This window comes from Sceloporus undulatus, chromosome 4 (assembly GCF_019175285.1).
Source record: "Sceloporus undulatus isolate JIND9_A2432 ecotype Alabama chromosome 4, SceUnd_v1.1, whole genome shotgun sequence".
In the NCBI taxonomy this organism is placed as follows: domain Eukaryota; kingdom Metazoa; phylum Chordata; class Lepidosauria; order Squamata; family Phrynosomatidae; genus Sceloporus; species Sceloporus undulatus.
This window is the reverse complement of record NC_056525.1, coordinates 31,121,370-31,128,871: the sequence shown is the minus strand read 5'-3', so window position 1 is coordinate 31,128,871 and position 7,502 is coordinate 31,121,370.

Below are 7,502 nucleotides of genomic sequence, written 5' to 3'. Positions count from 1 at the left end.
AGTCTAAACATGTAGTATGAAGGTAGTGGGAAAGGAGTTTCAGGCCCTACCTTAAAATGCAGGAAATTGACATTGTATTTAAGTAACCAGAAAATATTTTTAAAAGATCAAGACTAACCACTTTCTCCCTGTGTAGGATTGCCAGGTTAGGAGCATCCCCAGATGCTGAGATTTCAAAGCAAAGCCTGGAACCCATGAGAGATATCATAGAGAGCAGGGCCTGGTGATGTCATTAAGCATCAATCACAGTAGCTCAGAGCATGTCATTCAAATGCAAAACCCAACAGCAGAACCCTCCTGGTAAAATATGCAAGCATAACTAAGGGGTTATGATGACATTAGCATCATCATTGGTATTGCACAAGGATACTGTTGTTGTTGTTGTTGTCGTTGTCGTCATGTGCTTAAGTTGTTTCTAACTTATGGTGACTCTAAGGTGAACCTATCATGGGTTTTTTTGGGGGCAAGTTTCTTCAGAGGGGGTTTGCCATTGCTTCCTTCTAAGGGTGAAACAATATAACATGCCCAAGGTCACCCAGCGGGTTTACAAAGCTGAGCTGGGATTTGAATCCTGGTCTGCAGAGTCCTTGGAGATTATGAGACGGGGGATGGGATGTCCTTGTCCTGTCCTTTTCCCATCCTTCCCACATAATCGTTGGAAGGACTTTCAGATGACATTGAGCTGATCCTGTCATTGTCCCATCCAGGAAGCACAAATGACAGCGATCATGTGAAAAACTTTCGAATGATACTGTGCTGATCTTGTTATTGTCCTGTCAGTGAAGTATGTCTCATCCTTGCCCTTCATTTTGCATTAATGGAAGAATCCACCAATGCAATTCCAATCCTCTGAACAAATCTTGCCAAGAAAATGCCATGATAGGTTCACCTTAGGATCACCAAAAGTTGGACATGACTTGAAGGCACACAACAGCAACAAATCAGATCTTAGCCAAAGTCTGCAAAAACCAATAATTACAGCAGGAAAGTTTTCCAATCTTTGCACTGAAAGTGAGAGAAGGAGGGGAGAGGAGAATCTGAGATTTCATCAGCTTTTCCAGTTTCATTAATGCTTTGCTGGCATTGCTTTTAATACATAGTTGTTGTAGGGGCTGTAAACAAATTTCTGCTCTGAACAGAAAATGAAACGTCTCCCAGCAATCTTTCAGTATATTTGCAACTGTTGATTTTGACAATCATCATCATCAGATATTTTGGGGTAGGAGATGATGATAATGATAAACCAACAGAGCAATTGAGTGATCATGTGAAAGACATTCAAGTGATGTCGTGTTGATCCTGTCATGCCTATTCAGAAGCAAGTTCTATTCCAACAGATATGAAACAGTAAGATGTGTACAATACACTATAGCTGGATTCAGGAAAGCAGTGCTGGCCCATCCCTTGCAGAATGATAGTTTTGGCCAGCCATCTTAAACAAATCCAAACAACAAACTGTTTGGCAGGAAGGGTCCGTTTTATTTACCTGATATTTTATGGCCTACTGCTGTAGCATCAGAAACCAAAATGCAAGGCAGACAAAAATGTCTTGTAAAATATGCCAAAATCACAGACAGTGCTGACAGTTCTAGGGCCCACAGGTTTCCAAAGACAAACCTAAGCTCTTGCAAATTTTGCTGCCAACCTCTGTTTTTACAGTCCTGTCATGCAATGCACTCACTGTCTGATTTCTTTTGCAAAAGGCACTGCATTGCTTTGCAATCTGCAAAGGCCAGACCTGTCAAGAACACCTGACAAGAGAATTCTCTATGAAGATAATTAAATTTTCTTATGTAGTAATTTCAAACAGTAAAGTATACATGTTTGCTGTAACCAAGTTAAAATAATAATAATAATAATAATAATAATAATAATAATAATAATTTATAGCCCGCCTCTCCCCAAAGGATTGGGGCGGGTTAAAATCAAAATAAAACATAGTAAAATAATAACACAAACCCTAATCCACAATTTAAAATACAACAGCATAAAAATACAACACCATAAAAATCAGTTATTAAAATCGCAAGAAAAATTACAATAAAATTTAATCCCCATTGCAATGAAGTGGTTTAAGGGAGAGTCAAAGAAGGCATAGTTGTGGGACAGTGGAGAGGGCCCATGTATTAGTCTGGGAATGCCCACCGGAAGAGATCTGTCTTGATGGCTTTTTAAAGGTCTCAAGAGATGTTATGTGACAGATCTCCTCCGGTAGGTCATTCCAAAGTTTAGGAGCAGCCGATGAGAAGGTCCTCTGGGTAACCACAGCAAGTCTGGTCTTCTTAGTCTGTAGTAAATTTGTCCCAGAGGACCTGAGTGTGCGGAGTGCACTGTATGGAAGGAGACGTTCCTTTAAGTAAGCTGGACTTAAGCCATGTAGGGCTTTAAAGGTGATTACCAACACCTTGTACTGTGCCCAGAAACTAACTGGCAGCATGTCTTTGGAGTACATTTTCATAAAGAATAATGCCCTCAGCCCCGCATTTAAATGATTTTTCAGAAATAATTGGGCAAAATTTACATAGTGCCCTTTGGCAAAGAGCACCTGGCCTCAAAAATGTCATGTCACATAAATAATGTAACTGATGACACCAAACTCTTTCTTCACAAAGTACATTGTCTTGAAATTAGCTATCAGATCTAGAATCCCAGAAGTACAGGTTAGCACAGAATTAAATTTATCAAAAGATTTTGCCAAAAACACAACACAGCTCTCAGCTGTGGGATAAACATGGCAGTATTAAATTGTTCATAGTTCAGTAGCTTCAGAAACAGTCCTTCCCATTAAAAAAAACCCTAAAGTAGAAAGGATGTATGTTTTGTTTTTGAAATGAATTTCAAAATGTGATTTCCAGGAATGGCCGAAGGTCTCTTAGCTAGCTGAGGGAGGAAAAGTACTATTCCCTCATAATCTCCATTCTTCTTTCTCTCTTAACTTGCTCACCTTCTCTACATTGCTTTCCTACATTCATGTTGTTTTAGTACTAATGAATCTGCATTGCTCTCTAAAAGAGTGTCACTAGGGTTGGTGTAACTCAGTTTGGTAACTCATGGTGTCATCCCCCTTTCCCTCCACCCATCCCACACCATACAGAACCCTTAGTAATATTTTTTGTACTAATATTACTTATAAATCATAATTCCCACATAACATTGAATATAATGGCAATAGTTGTAACATAAACAACTAGCAGAATGAAAATTATACTTTTGAATTACAATATCGCATGCAAAGCCTAATGTATTTACATATACTGTATTTTCTGACGTATAAAACTACTTTTTAACCCAGGAAAATCTTCTCAAAACTCGGGGGTCGTCTTATACGCTGGGTGTCATCTTATAGGGCAGGTGCTGAAACTTCCGAGCTGGACTGGAGAATCTGCAGTCGCCACATGTGTAACTGAAGGTCAGAACAAGGTGCAGGCGTCCGGGTATGGAAAAAAGGGTATGGAAAAAAGAGCTGTGTATGCAATACCGCTCTGATAGTCTTGGAGACAAGGGAGGGCCGGGCAGGCAGGGAGAGCTGACCAATCCAAGTAGGCTTTGTATACAACAAGTTTTCCTGCTAAGTATCTGCATGTCATAAGCATTTGAATTAAAATTACCATATTGAAATCAAATCTGATGTTTTTTTAATTTTTATTTGGTGTGCTTTGGAAGAGGGGTAATCTTATACAGCGAGTATATCCCAAATTCTATATTTTAACTGGAAATGTTGGGGGTTGTCTTATACGCCCAGTCGTTTTATACGCCGGAAAATACGGTACATACTGTAGTTTCATGTGGTTAAAGTAAAAAAATTGATAAAAGTAGAATCATAGAATCGTAGAGTTGGAAGAGACCACTAGGGCCATCCAGTCCAACCCCCTGCCATGCAGGAAATCCAAATCAAAGCATCCCTGACAGATGGCCATCCAGCCTCTGTTTAAAGACCTCCAAGGAAAGAGACTCTATCACCCTCCGAGGGAGTGCATTCCACTGTCGAACAGCCCTAACTGTCAGGAAGTTCCTCCTAATGTTCAGGTGGAATCTCTTTTCCTGTAGCTTGCATCCATTGTTCCGGGTCCTGTTGTCTGGAGCAGCAGAAAACAAGCTTGCTCCCTCTTCAACATGACATCCTTTCAAATATTTAAACAGGGCTATCATATCACCTCTTAACCTTCTTTTCTCCAGGCTAAACATCCCCAGCTCCCTAAGTCGTTCCTCATTGGGCATGGTTTCCAGACCCTTCACCATTTTTGTCGCCCTCCTTTGGACATGCTCCAGTTTCTCAATGTCCTTTCTGAATTGTGGCGCCCAGAACTGGATACAATATTCTAGGTGGGGCCTGACCAAAGCATAATACAGTACAAGTAAAAAGATAAAAAGATAAAAAACAACAACAACCCTGAGGCCTCTCCTTTATCCTCCCACTGAGTCTTGCCCCACTCACGCCATCTCTTTTGCTGAGCTCCAGCATATTTAAAGGACACAGGTGAACACCACAGCTTGTTTCTGGCAAAATGTAGAAGTTTGGGAAGCAGTGGGATCGCTCCTGCTTAGAGTGTCACCCGGTGCAGTCCGCACTCCCCATATACCCATAGTGATGCTCCTGCCAAGTACCACCCCTTTTCCTATTTGGCACACATACACAGATTCCCCCTCCACAGAAATATAAACCACAAGCAGTCTTACCTTTAAAAAGCCTTTCCCCCTTTACATATCTCTCTTTCTCTGTGTCTGTGTCCACAAATCAGGATAGATCACCAGAGCATTCTAGTGACAGAACATGGTTGGGAAAGGAGGCAGTGAGTAAAGTTTTGGCTTTTGGCAAGTCCATGGGATGTGGGGGGGAGGGGGGAGAGCAATCATTTATCAATATTTTTTTCTGTAGAGAAAAAAGAGTTGAAAGGTTTCTCATGTCTACCATCTTTTCCATCCTTTTCCCTTGATCATACTTCCCCACCCATAGAGCACCCACTAACCAAGCCTGACCACCCAAAACCACCATTAAAACAGAATTTATCTTTCACACTGCAAATCAAAACAGAATAGTTGCAGGAAAGGTGGTCATTAACGGACTTTTTATGTCTGTAAAAAAAATGCTTCCAATATAGTGCCCAACAGATCACTAACAGAAGAGCAGCAGTCTAAGATACACAGATGACACTATACTACTAGCAGAAAACAACAAAGATCTGGAACAATTACTAAAGAAAGCCAAAGAAAAAAGCAGTAAGCTTAAGGTAGACTTAATGCTGACTATTAAGAAAAAAAAATAATGACCACTGAAGAACTACATGAAGTCATCCTAGATAACGATTAAATAGAAATAGTCAAAGAATACCCATATTTTGGAGCAAACATTGATCAGAGTGGACTGCAGTCAAGATATCAGAAGACTAGGACTAGGACGGGTAGTTATGAAAGAACTAGACAAGATCCTAAAATACAAAAACATAAAACTGAATACTAAAGTGAGGATCAGCAAAGCCATTATATTCTTCATCATCATGTATGGATATGAAAATTGGACAGTGAAGAAGACAGACAGAAGGCGAATCAACTCATTTGAGATGTGGTGCTAGGGAAGAGTGCTGAGGTTACTGTGGATGGCCAAAAAGATGAACAAATGAGTCCTAGAATAACCAAGCTTGAACTCTCCCTGGAAGCCAGGATGACTAAATTGAGGTTGTCATACTTTGGATATGAGGCAATGATGTTGGGGAAAGTGGAAAGCAACAGAAAGAAAGCCAGATGGCTAGACTCAGTCAGGGAGGCTATGGGCCTAAGTCTGAAGGACCTGAACCTCTGAGCAGAGAGACAGACAGGGTGTCTTGGAGAAGTCTGATCTACAGGGTTGCAATGAGTCAGGGACAATTCGAGGGCAACTAACAAGGATAAACAGCAAGTGAAGACCCAATTATCCAGTGCTAGTTCCAGTTTACCTTCCTCATGTAATAAGGCTCTCAGACCAACAGAGGGTACAATGTGGTTTTTATAGAGGCTATAAAACTATCTGCTCTGCTAGGCTGTTTTTTTTTAAAAAAGGTCTACTCATCCTTAAAAAATATCATAAATGCAGGGATCCTGAATCAGGAGATATTATTATTATTATTATTATTATTATTATTCTGTTTATTTATATCCCACCTTCCTCCCAGTACAGGGCTTCACCATGTGATATCATGGCGAAAACAACCTGATCTAATCATAGCTTTAAGAAAAGTGGATTGTGTCAAAGACACTCTATGAAAAGTCATCCTTAGGGAGAGTTTAGAGTAACTGCCTGCAATATACTAGTTTCTTGCTATTAATTCCTTTTTCTAGTAATTAAGGTATAACTATATTACATTACCGTTGCAATATAATGAAGCACAGCATCATTCCCTTTGAAGTAACTGTAATTTTAAAAGACATTTTCTTTAGTAGCTTTACCATCACAAAATTTCAGAGGGGGAATGCCACATGGTTCAGGTGCTGCCTCCTGTTCTGCCTTGTGCTCTGTTGTGGAGAACGAGCTGGAAGACACTTTTAAGGCTGCTTTTTAAAGATCAAAGTTTCTGGACGTTATCAGTCAAGGGAAATTGGAAGTATAATCCAATGGCAATCTGTACGCAATCATGGGGTTTAACATTATTGTGTGATAGACTACCACACACAATTTTGGGCAATGACAAGCTATTTTCGGGCAATGGGAAGTCAGTTCAAACACAATTCGCATTCACGTAAATTTGTTGAACTAGCGAATTCACGTGAATGCGTTTTGGCCCCACTTTATTTTCATTCAAAATTAAGAGAAATTCCTCCCATGTAATAAACTCCTCTGTCTCCTTTTCCCATTTTCCCTTTCTCAATTGTTGCTGAGTTCAAAGTGCAAAAGTAATATGCTTTCAGCTCAGCAAGGGGAGAGGAAGGAAGGGGTAGAATCTTGCCCTTCCCAGTAGGCTCAGGCAAATGCAAACTGCTGCAGCCTCTCCGATCTTGTGTGTTTTTCCAAATGAATCGTTTCCTCCCATCTTGACAGTACTCTGATGGTTTTTAACTGTTAAATGTTGGAGGGTAGAGTCACCATAAGTCAGAAATGTCTTGAAAGTACACAACAACAACAACAACAACAACAACAACAACAACAAGTGACAGAACTGTAGCTAAACACTTTTTAGAATACATTTTTTCCAAGCTTTGTTCTTAGGTCAGGACTTACAAAGAAATTAGCATTGTGTACAATTTTAACTGTCATAGTATCTCCCAAAGAATCCTGGGAATTATAGTACGTTGAGGAAACTGTTTGACATCTGTAGTCCTACTCTGAATAAACTGCAGTTGCCAGATTACCCTGTGAAGGCAAAATGACAATTAAGCCACTAAGCAACTACATGCTTTAAAGAAATGGATGTACGTTTCAACAGTAGCAAACATAAATGAGACAGTGCTGTGCAGTTTATAGGGTACACACCCTGGACAAAACAGAGAATTTTACACTGTGGGTTTTATTAGTCTGAGTCGCAATCTACTTC